Consider the following 10,386-nt stretch of genomic DNA (forward strand, 5'->3'; position numbering starts at 1 on the left):
AAAAAAAAAAAAAAAAAAAAAAGAAAAAGAATGAAACTGAGAATATTGTGTAAATGTACTATTTTTAAGTGTATAAGAGTCCAGAAAAGACCTTTTTATACGTCAAAATTGAAAACTAACCTATTGTAATTTTATTAAACTATAAACTAATGGAACCAGGGATTTAGCTCAGTGGTGCCACAGCCAGCCTCATAAGGGCAAGGTCTTGAGTTGGATCCCTGGTACCAAACAAAAAAACAAAAAACTATAAACTACTGTAAATTTATCAAGTCCTTTGAAATTTGAGTCAAGACCGATAAAGAATGAAATGGTGAAACCAGAGTGACACTCCACTTTAGGTTGTTTTGGTTGTTGCCTCTTAGTAATTTTTACTTCAGTGTCTTAAAAGTTAGATGCACCATTGTGGAAATTGTGAAGGTGTGAAATTAACATCTGCCAGCCCAAAAGGGGGATATTTCTCTTAAGATTTTCCCTGACATATCTTAAAGACTATTGCTGTTTGAGAGGATCCAAAGAGCAGAGTGAGAAATATTTATAGCATATGAGTATCATAAAAAATGTAATCACGAACTAACAATACATTAAACTGGTAGGACATAGTTTACATTAGATCATAGGAATGAATATCAAAAATACAGGCAATATTTTTGAAAAAACAACCAGCAGTGAAAAATTTATTTATAATAGAAACCAGACACTCCAAAATAATTTGTGGTTTACTTAATTCTTACCGTTCATCCTATATTCTTTTGTATAAACTGAAGGAAGGCACCCGAGTAACTACCTCAGCTGTTTTTGATTTTGATTCTGAATTTTTAGTGAGATGAAAACTCTACTCTATATAACAAAAAGATGCCATGTCATTTTTAGAAGTTTTAGATTTTTTCCCCCAGTGTAGATAAGTATTAAAAGAAATGTATTACAATAAATTACTATATTTTCAAATTGTCTTATTATTTCTGGGCAAATAATAATTGCATATAAATTTTGAATAAAGGAATATCATATTGCATCTTATGTGTTCTGGACCTTGCACTCCTAGAAAATCATTACAGTAACAAAACCAGCTGCATGTAATAGAAAGCAAATGATTTACAATGTTACTATGAGAAACTACTTTATTTCATATTATCATGAAAAGAACAGAACTGAATATTTGCATGACAAATAGGAGAATCCAGAAATTCCAAATGCTACTCAGTTTTTTTCTTTCTCTTTAATTTAAATAGGTTTTAATGCTGGAAGGTGATCTGGATGTCTTCTAGAGAATATTAGCAATTATAATTATTATTAGTCCAACAATTGAAAGAAAAAACTACAAACACAATACACTATAGAGAGAATAATATATGCCTCTATTATAAACATCAATCTGTGCTTACATTTAGTGATTTTGAACACTTTATTTCATTCAAACTGAGAAGAATGCATTTTTGTTCCTAAATGAAGCTTGACCCTGAAATTTGAACCACACTGAAAACCTTCAATGTCTTTGTGTTAATATGTTTTATATATTTATTAACCATCACATCTGCTCACCAACAGTCCAATACAAGGGAGCTAGTAGTCTCTTTCACACCCATAACTAGAAGGAACTCAGAGCCCTGGCTCTCCCAGTCTTACCAAACCACAAGGTCATGAGCCTGTGCCACTGAGATATGGCCTGCCTTAGGGAGAGAAAAGTTGAATTTGGCCCAGGAGACTCTCAGCCAGGGAAGTGAGAGCAGACAGTCAAGACCACAAGGAGTCCGAGCAAAGAAAAGAGAGAATTAAGATGAGGAACAAAACAGGAACAGGCAAGAGTTGTATGTTAGATCCAAGCCGGAGGGTACCAGCTGACAGTGAGCAGACAGTGACACAGGGAGAGGCACAGACAGCCAGAGGAACATCTGTGGCGAGTCACCATGCCTTCATGAGCTCCAGTTCTGGTCTCCAAGCTGCTAGGCTTAAATAGCCATGAAACTTCATGTCTTTAATTTTCTTCTTCATATATTAGTGCAGTCACACTTTAGTATTGGACTGCCTTAAAAATTATTGAATTTGGTACTCAATGAGTTTGACATGAAAACTTTATCCCATGCAGGTTGTTTGGTACTGTTTGCACAAGCTAGAACTTGCTGGTGTCCGTTGCACTGTGACTCACTGTCCTTTCCAGCCCAAACAATTTGCTTGTTATTCGTTGTTTTTAGTACTTGCTGTGCCTCCAAAAACCACTTAACAAGAGTATCGAGCAAGGTACTATTGTACAACAAAACCATTCTACACAAATTAACTGCTATGAGTCTCCAGTTCCTGAAACCAAAGAACCTATAATTATATACATATGTACAAAATCAAACCTATTATATATAGCCTATATGTAACATATAATATGCTGTAATATGTAATTATATCTTATATATTTATAATATAGTAGCATACAAAATGGGATGTTTATCTATTTGTAATAATATATAATACTAAACACAGAAAAAGTATCTAGGAAATGTGTTACATATTACACACTACGTTTTAAAAATTATAGGTTCTTATATAATTCATTGGATCAGGGAAAGTTCCCAGGACACAAATAATGCCTGATTTCCAAAGTCTGAGAGTCTTATAAGAGCTATCAGAGTTCTCTTTAGTGGTCACGCTTTTTAGGGAAGCAATTAATTCAAGTGACCTAATCAGTTTTATGGTGAGTACACCGGGTGCATATTAACCATATTTATACATAATTGAAAAAGTACACTAAAGGAGCACAGCACTCCAGCTTTCGGTTTATGTCTTCATTATTTAATCACTCTGTCTTAATAACATTAAAGCACAATATACCAGCTATTATAAGAGTAGGCCATCGCCCTGAAATTTGGGGCTCTCTTAAGGTGTATTTGCTTTATAAATTTAAACATCAGTTTTACCAGGTGGATGAAAAATCTCAAAAGTTATTAATTGGCCAAATAAGATGAGGACTAAAAACTGACTCTAGGAACAAGGGGGTGAAGAGCGGTAAAAGCAAAATCTAACTGGAGGGTGTTCTCGGGAAAATGAGACAAAGAGAGAGAGAGAGAGAGAGAGAGAGAGAGAGAGAAATAAAATACTTGGAGGAGTCTTTCAAGAAATTTTGTTTCAAAAGTGTAAGTCGCTAGAGGCAATGTACGATCAAGCAAATTTCTTGTCCTTTTTAGTCTGAGAAATATTACAACACATTCGTAAATTGATAAGATTGATCCAGTAGAGAAGAAAGCACTTAAAGATGCAGCGGGGAGAAAGGATAATGGTGGAGGCAGACTTCCTGAGCAGACAGGAAGAATGAGATCAATGACTGTGGAGAGATCAATGACTGCGAAGGGGTAAGATAGGATAACAGAAGGGGAGAAGCAAGAGGAGCATGAGAAACCTTCATGAAATAATTTTCTATTAATGCATTTCAAATTTGCATTCATTTCGCCAGTAGCCTCACCAAAATACCGAATTCTACTATAGTCAGTCTACCAGGACGGACCTTAGGTCTTTTTCCTCTATGTTCTTGGCCAGTTATCACAGTCCATGGTACAGCTAATGTTTAGAATGAAACTGACTCGGCATCACGTTAGCTTTATATTAATGCATTTGCAGCCTTTGGTGCTAGTGTAGTGTCAAAGCTGACAGAATAGGGGACCCACTCCCATCTTGTGACATCATGGAAAGCCCCTGGGCCTTGGACACCACTCCACTTTGCTTATAATGCATTCTCCCTTGTAGAAGGTATGAGTTTCCGGCCATGTACTCAGTGATGGATAAGAAATGTAACCTGTTTTCCTATTACTCGTCATCATCTCTATTTTGACTCCCTTATTTAGATTCCTATCAAAATTTATCCAGAAAATATCAAATCTGGACACACCCAATCATTTCAGTGTTTAAACTACAAATATTCATTGAAATATTTCAGGTAAGAATTTCCTCCTCTCTTTCCCTTTCTCTGGGACACAAACTGAGGTTTCAGGGAGAAGCCCAACAGGTCTATTTCGTTAGCATCTGCTCCCACAAGTACCTGGGTGTATTAGGTTCTAAGAGGTCTCATGGTCGGTCCCTGATCCTTGGCCCATGTCCTTGGAACTTACTAATCCTGAAGGACTAGATTTATTGGTCCCTTCTCAATCATTGTCAAGCCTTTCAGGGGGCTTTTCAGATGTTCTCTGGTGCTTCTTTGATGGCAGGAGGCTTAGAGCCATCTGTCCTCCTGCCCTACTACTTTACTGCTACTGTCACTGCCCCAAGACAACATCATGGATGAGACAGGAGCTGTTAGATACAAGTGGCATCTGTGTTTAGATGCCCACAATGACCTGAAGTCTCCATTGTCAATTTTCCTAGTCTTATGCTGGAGAAAGGGGAAGGAAAAAGGGAAGGTCTTGGGACCATTTCTCCTGCCCCGACATCCTGATCTTCTACACAAGTGTCCGTATTCTTCATTGTGAGTGAAATCTGTGTCTAGTCTGCCTCTCGAATCAGCTGCATCCGTCCCAAATTCTTTATTTACTGCATAACCCTTGGCTTTTGTGACCTCTTCTGATACTGTCTGCTTTAAAATGGGAAAGCTGAGAAGTGATTCTTTTGTACACACTGCCCTTCCTGGGAGTAGTAGGTCTGGCTTTTCCAGTTGCTGCCTGGAATGTGGAAGAAGGTCACAAGGGGAATGGCAATTACTACAAATGGGAAACACATAAATTATTATCAAGATATTATCAGCCTTACAACATATGAGTTGTTAAGGAATGTTTTTCTAAGGAGGTATCTGGTTTGCCCTTCCACAATAAATTTATGTTTAGCCTGTTGCAATATAGTATATTCTTTTTGTTCTGTAATAGCCAATCAGTTTGGGCCTATCCTATGCATGTATCTATGTAGCTACCACATTCTTACTTATCCTTCACTTTATAAAGTTGAGTTGGATTCAGTATAGTTTGAATGATGGTAAACTACAATTTTCTTACTTTTAAATTTATTTAATTTGTATCATTCTAAGTAACCACTTGTTACAGGAAAAAAACCTGTGAATATTAAAATGCACACATTTAACAGATACAAGCCTAGAACCATGACAAAATTTCATATTTGTAAAATCCTTTACTGTTTACAAAAGGGTTTTACATGCCTTAGTGTGCTTTGTTCTCCAGCAAAATGAAGATTGAGGTGGTGTGTGAGCTTTGGCCTTCTGGATGAAAACTCAACACTATTTTCACAAGGGACAGAATTTTAGCGTTTTGCCCTTTGATGATGAAAGCAGAAATGTTGGGTGATGTCCTAGATGACTCGTCCATGTATGAGGTTTATTAATTCACTTTGAAACCTTTGCTGCTTATGGATTCCAAGACCGCAGCACAGGCTGTTGCTTACCTCAGTGTTCCAGTAGTTGCAAAAGAGATCAGTTATCGTCTGCTTGACTCCGTGCTTTCACTAAGGCAGCATTAGGCCCTGGCATCATGTCAAGGATGCTCAGATAATGCTTAAAGCCAATTGAAGGGTAAGAGTTGTTCAAAGGATATAAAGGATCTACTTTCCAATTGTCCTGCCGCATCCCGATGTGAAGGATGCCCAGAGAGAGTCCTGTGTTTGGCTTGGCTGTGTAAGATCATCCACGATTATTCCAACTGCTAGAAAGTGATTACTGTACATGTTTGCAATCATCCTTCTCCATATTACAAACTGTAGGTGCTCTGAAGGTGACTTAACCTGGAATGTGTAAAAGGTAAGCATGCACTTCTGAGTCAAAAATAGTTTTATTATCAAATATTCAGATTGACTCTGACATTGTTCAGGTCAGCTGAAAACTGCTTTAGGAGAAATGGTTTAAAATCTTACCCTGGAAAGGAAGTTTGATCTATCTCTCAAAATGCCATTTCCCCCTAGGCGTTATACCAAGCACATAAAATATAACAAATAAGAAAATGTATAACAAATGGAACAGATGATTTGAAAGTCCTTTACTTTGTTTAGCACAGACTAAGTAAGAAATGTAGAAAGCACTAGATCTCCTGTCACAGGAGAAACACTACCCCAAATTCTTTAGCCAGCAGTTCACTAGTTTAATGCTCTTCAAGTGAACACATACCAGAAATATGTTATAGAACATTCAAGAAATATAAATAAAAATTCTTATTTGCTTAAAAATACCTGTTTTGGATTTTAATAACACATAAAAAATTAACAGATATTTACAACATATAAGATGATAAATATATGTAACTCTGATAATCATTTCTTTCAGTAATAAACAAGATTCTCCTGACTTTGTTAAAAACCTAAAGCAATGTTCTGGAAAATTTCAGTAAGTCTCCCCAATGATGAGACCATCGAAATTTGGAGACAAATACCTAAGTCTTCATAAAAATCTTCTCACAAGAACAAAAACCTCTGTTTTGTTGTTTGTTTGGTTTGGTTTAGTTTGGTTTTTTGAGACAGGGTCTCACTGGCCTCCACCTTGCAGTGATCCTCCTGTTTCAGCCTCCCAAGTGCTGGGATTACAGGCATGTGCCGCTACACCCAATTTAATCTCTTGTTATTCAGAAAATACAATAAAAGGATTTTAAGAACTCTAAATCTGGAATCGATCAAGCACAAATAGATTATGGCTTGCCAGGTCTGAAGCTCTTCAGTTTATAGTACCACTATTAGAACTGATGTTCATCAGTAACAGTCATAAACTTTCAATAATTTCATCATCAATTGTCAAAAACAGGTATAATTACAAAAAAGATCCCCACATATGTGCATAGAAGACAGATTATATGTCAGTGCAATGCTGTTTATGATAGTTGAAAAATTGCAAGCACTTCAACATGCTTTGGAAGGACAAAAGATCAGATGAAACTTATTCATCTCATCCCGTACCATGTAACAGTTAAAGTAAACCAATTTCTCTTCTATGTATTAATAGGCATTGATTTTACTGAGGTTATGAAAATTGTACAATATGATGAATACAATATAATATGAATAAGGAATTGAAAGGTATATATCCCAAACATGATTATGTACAAGTATGAATCCTATCTCATAAATTCCTATCTTTCTCAGCATGATCAAAAGTTTTAAAAATTTACAAATATTATAGAACAGAGGTTATATTTATTTCTACATATAAAAAGTTTAAGGCTTTTCAAAACCACATGAATTTACATATAATTTCTTCCAACTCTTGAACTGTTGTCCATTTCCTCTTGCAGGGCCTATTAATAAAAGTTACATTTGTTTCCTCTCTGTGATCATTAATTTCATTCATTCGAGAGAGAGATTTCAAGACATCTAAAAGAATATATTTGTTTCCTCCTGAATTAGAGAATCCTTCATTAATAAGTTACATAAGAAGGAAATCTGCTTTAGTATATTTTTCAAATTCAGTTAGATAATTACAATGCAATTTGTGCCTTTGTGTTGTGGATGTACTACTTGGAATTACTGAATGTTAGAGGGGCACATCAGTGGCTGCTCTCACATACTTATATTGTACAGGTGGCCCAAAGAAGAGAAATTACTTCCCCAAAGATATGTGGCTAGGATAGGTGGATCTGGAATTATAACCCAGGCTGCTGGCTGGAGCTCTATCTACAAATACCATGTTGCTTCTCTTGTAGCACATACATATACTGCCCAGTCCCAGAAGACAAATTAATCAACCCACTGATGAAAAAACAATCCTCCAAGACCCCCAATACAAGCTCACTGCTCTTATAACTTTAAATCAATTTGCAAGATGCTTCGTTTAGTTTTTACTGGTGCTATGAAGATTGATCTATGTATCTTCAATATACCTCTGCCATTTATATACATGTATGAACTTTATAGACATTTCAGTTGTATGTGAGGTGTGTCTACGTATGTATGTGAAATCTGAAGATTGTGACGATGCTTTGGGAAAACTTCTTGCTGACCCGATGTTTCTGCATCTCCATCTGGAAAGTGATTAATAGTCATTACTAATGTACATGGGAACATTAACACTCTCGACCCATTGGGCTATTTAAACAGTGAGAGTGTTGTCATTGTCCTGCAACAGATTTGCAAGACATGATTTTACAGATGCTGATGTCCAGAGGGAACGTCTTCAACAATGGTTGCACTTTACTGAAAGGTGCAGCACTTAGTAAATGTTTTCATCTGTGAAACCTTCTGTGCCTGGGGAATAATGCTGACCATTCTGACTTTCTGGTCATTGCAGCAAGGATCGTAATAGTTTAAAATTAGAATCTTCAGCACTTCCCTTGTATAAAATTTTCTCAAGCCCTTGATTTTGGAATTGTACCAAACATTCCTGGATGTATCATTACTAAGAGTACAATGATAAAAAAAGTGATTCCTTTCAATTCTGGTATGTTGTCCTTATGTAGGCAATCCTTCTTCCCCTCTTACAATTACTGTCCAAATATATCTTAAAATTAATAAAAAAGCATTAAAACTGTAAGACAATAAACATTTTGGCAGAATCACTTTGATCCAAAGTTATATATAATTGCCATTATTTTTCATATGAGCCAATTATTTACTTGACCCAGCCTACATGTTTTATTTTCTTAATAAAAACAGAGAATGACTTCTCTTTTATAACCTAATTCTAGATTCTTTTTAGCTCATGTGACTCATTTGTTTCCCCTATGAGCAAGAATATGCTATTTTCTTATGCTGGCTTTAAAACAATAAGTGGTAAGTTCTGATGTTCAGCCAGTCAGTAAGACTAAACAATTTTGCCCTAGCCAGGTTTTATGACAACTCAAAAGAAATTTAGGTGCGATAGGAAGAGAGGTTAGCAATTCCAGTTGTTCAGCTCTTTTCTTTAGAGTATTCTCTGCTTGTGTTGGAGTCTGTTATTGCGTTGCCATGAACTACTGCTGCCAATTTCCACCCTAGAGATGGCTAAATTTCAGAGATGAGTGAAATGATACTTGTAAACAAGTTTATAATCATTAATAAAGCTTACCAAACAATTTAAGCTCTTTAGAAACACACATTCACTATTCTAATTAATTGCTGATTGTTTACTTAATTGCAACTTTTAAAAGAGACACAAGCCTTTAAAAATGTTTATAAAAGTTCTAAACAACTAAATTGGATTTCATGATGCTTATTTTGTTTTTGTAAGCTTCAGGTGTCAAATTATTTCTCCCTAGAGATGCTGGTCAAATTCCACCACTGACTGTTTCAATGTACTTTTTAAAAATCCTTAAGAATATTTTTCTTTAAAGTTGACAACTGCCCACTCTGGGATCCAGATGCTATACACACAGTGAGATAATTTTATTCTGGTTTCCACACGTGGCCCTGCATAAGCTGTCTCCCAGGGATGGAAAGTTCTGCTGCAATTGGAGAAGTTTTAAACTTGGCCTGAAAATAATAAACACAGTATCTTACATGTTTGTAGCCATTACAAGTTGAAAAAAGTGAATTCATAGCTATCATACTGTTTTACTCTTAAAATCAGTCCCGTGAAAGGAGAAAGGCATTAAGTTGCACAATAAATTGGCTAGCATGCCTTCTGAATGCTTAGCGCTATAAAGGCTTTGCATGACACGTTATTCCAAAGGACTTACAATTTCCTTGGGAAGACATGAATAGAAATGAAGGCAACAGAGATACGTCTCTTGAACCTGGGAGATAGAAGGACAAAAAGAGAATTAGAATTATGTGCCACACTGAGCTAGGGAAGGTCCATGCATTATTTCCTAAGTCCTTCCAACCTATCCTTCGAAACCAGGACATGGTTTGCACGTGGTCTGAATAGTGTACAAGACCAAGAAATGATTTTGGACCCCATAGCTATAACGGGGTCCGAGACTAATTGCAGCTGTTTTATTCGTGTAAAAACTGAGGCTCAGAGAGGGGAAATAACTTGGCCAAGGTCACACAGACCAACGGCAGCAGACGCCAACCCCAGTGTCACTTTCCTTGAATTCTATTAATCCCTGCGTTAGTTTTGCTATCTTTAATTAGCTTCTCTCTCTTCTCAGTCTGGGTGAGCGATGTGACTTTTAGTCAATTGATGGGCTCTTCTCTTTTCGAGATGGAGATACAGGGTTGGAGCAAGACACGTTTCAGTCAGTGAAGAAGACCACCAGTTCAGTCTGCCAACACTGCTGGAACCCGAGCTCTGCCACGCAACTGGAATCTCGGGTAGACAAGAGCAGAGTCATCCTTAAAGATTGAACTCGGGTCCCTCCCTAGTTTGGGTAACCTCCAGGACATCAAGATCTCCTCTGGGGAGCCCCTCCCCCCTCCTGTGGGCCTTAGCAGGACTCTTGAGTTCACAGAGCCCAACACCTGGCCAGGATTCACCTAGAACCCAGCGGGGCAGCATCCCGCCGAGCGCGCCTCTGGTCGCCACAGCAACGGGGGAGGCGCTAACCCCTGACCCCAGCGGCCCCGCCC

At 37.1% G+C, this 10,386-nt stretch overlaps 1 long non-coding RNA gene across 3 annotated transcripts; it reads right to left on the reverse strand.

Annotated features, from left to right (window-relative positions):
• Positions 1–2,813: 2,813 nt before the first annotated feature.
• Positions 2,814–10,366, reverse strand: LOC104869342. Of its 3 annotated transcripts, XR_782280.2 has the most exons (5): positions 10,294–10,366; positions 9,552–9,608; positions 9,247–9,345; positions 5,365–5,700; positions 2,814–4,634 (listed from the first exon to the last, which is right to left on the reverse strand). It is a non-coding gene; the product is annotated as an uncharacterized LOC104869342 (long non-coding RNA). The 3 variants fall into 3 exon arrangements; XR_782278.2 differs by lacking the exon at positions 2,814–4,634 and having other exon boundaries at positions 5,090–5,700; XR_782279.2 differs by lacking the exons at positions 2,814–4,634; positions 9,247–9,345 and having other exon boundaries at positions 5,093–5,700.
• Positions 10,367–10,386: the final 20 nt, after the last annotated feature.

Source organism: Fukomys damarensis, unplaced genomic scaffold (assembly GCF_012274545.1).
Source record: "Fukomys damarensis isolate Sample0158 unplaced genomic scaffold, DMR_v1.0_HiC HiC_scaffold_8, whole genome shotgun sequence".
NCBI lineage: Eukaryota > Metazoa > Chordata > Mammalia > Rodentia > Bathyergidae > Fukomys > Fukomys damarensis.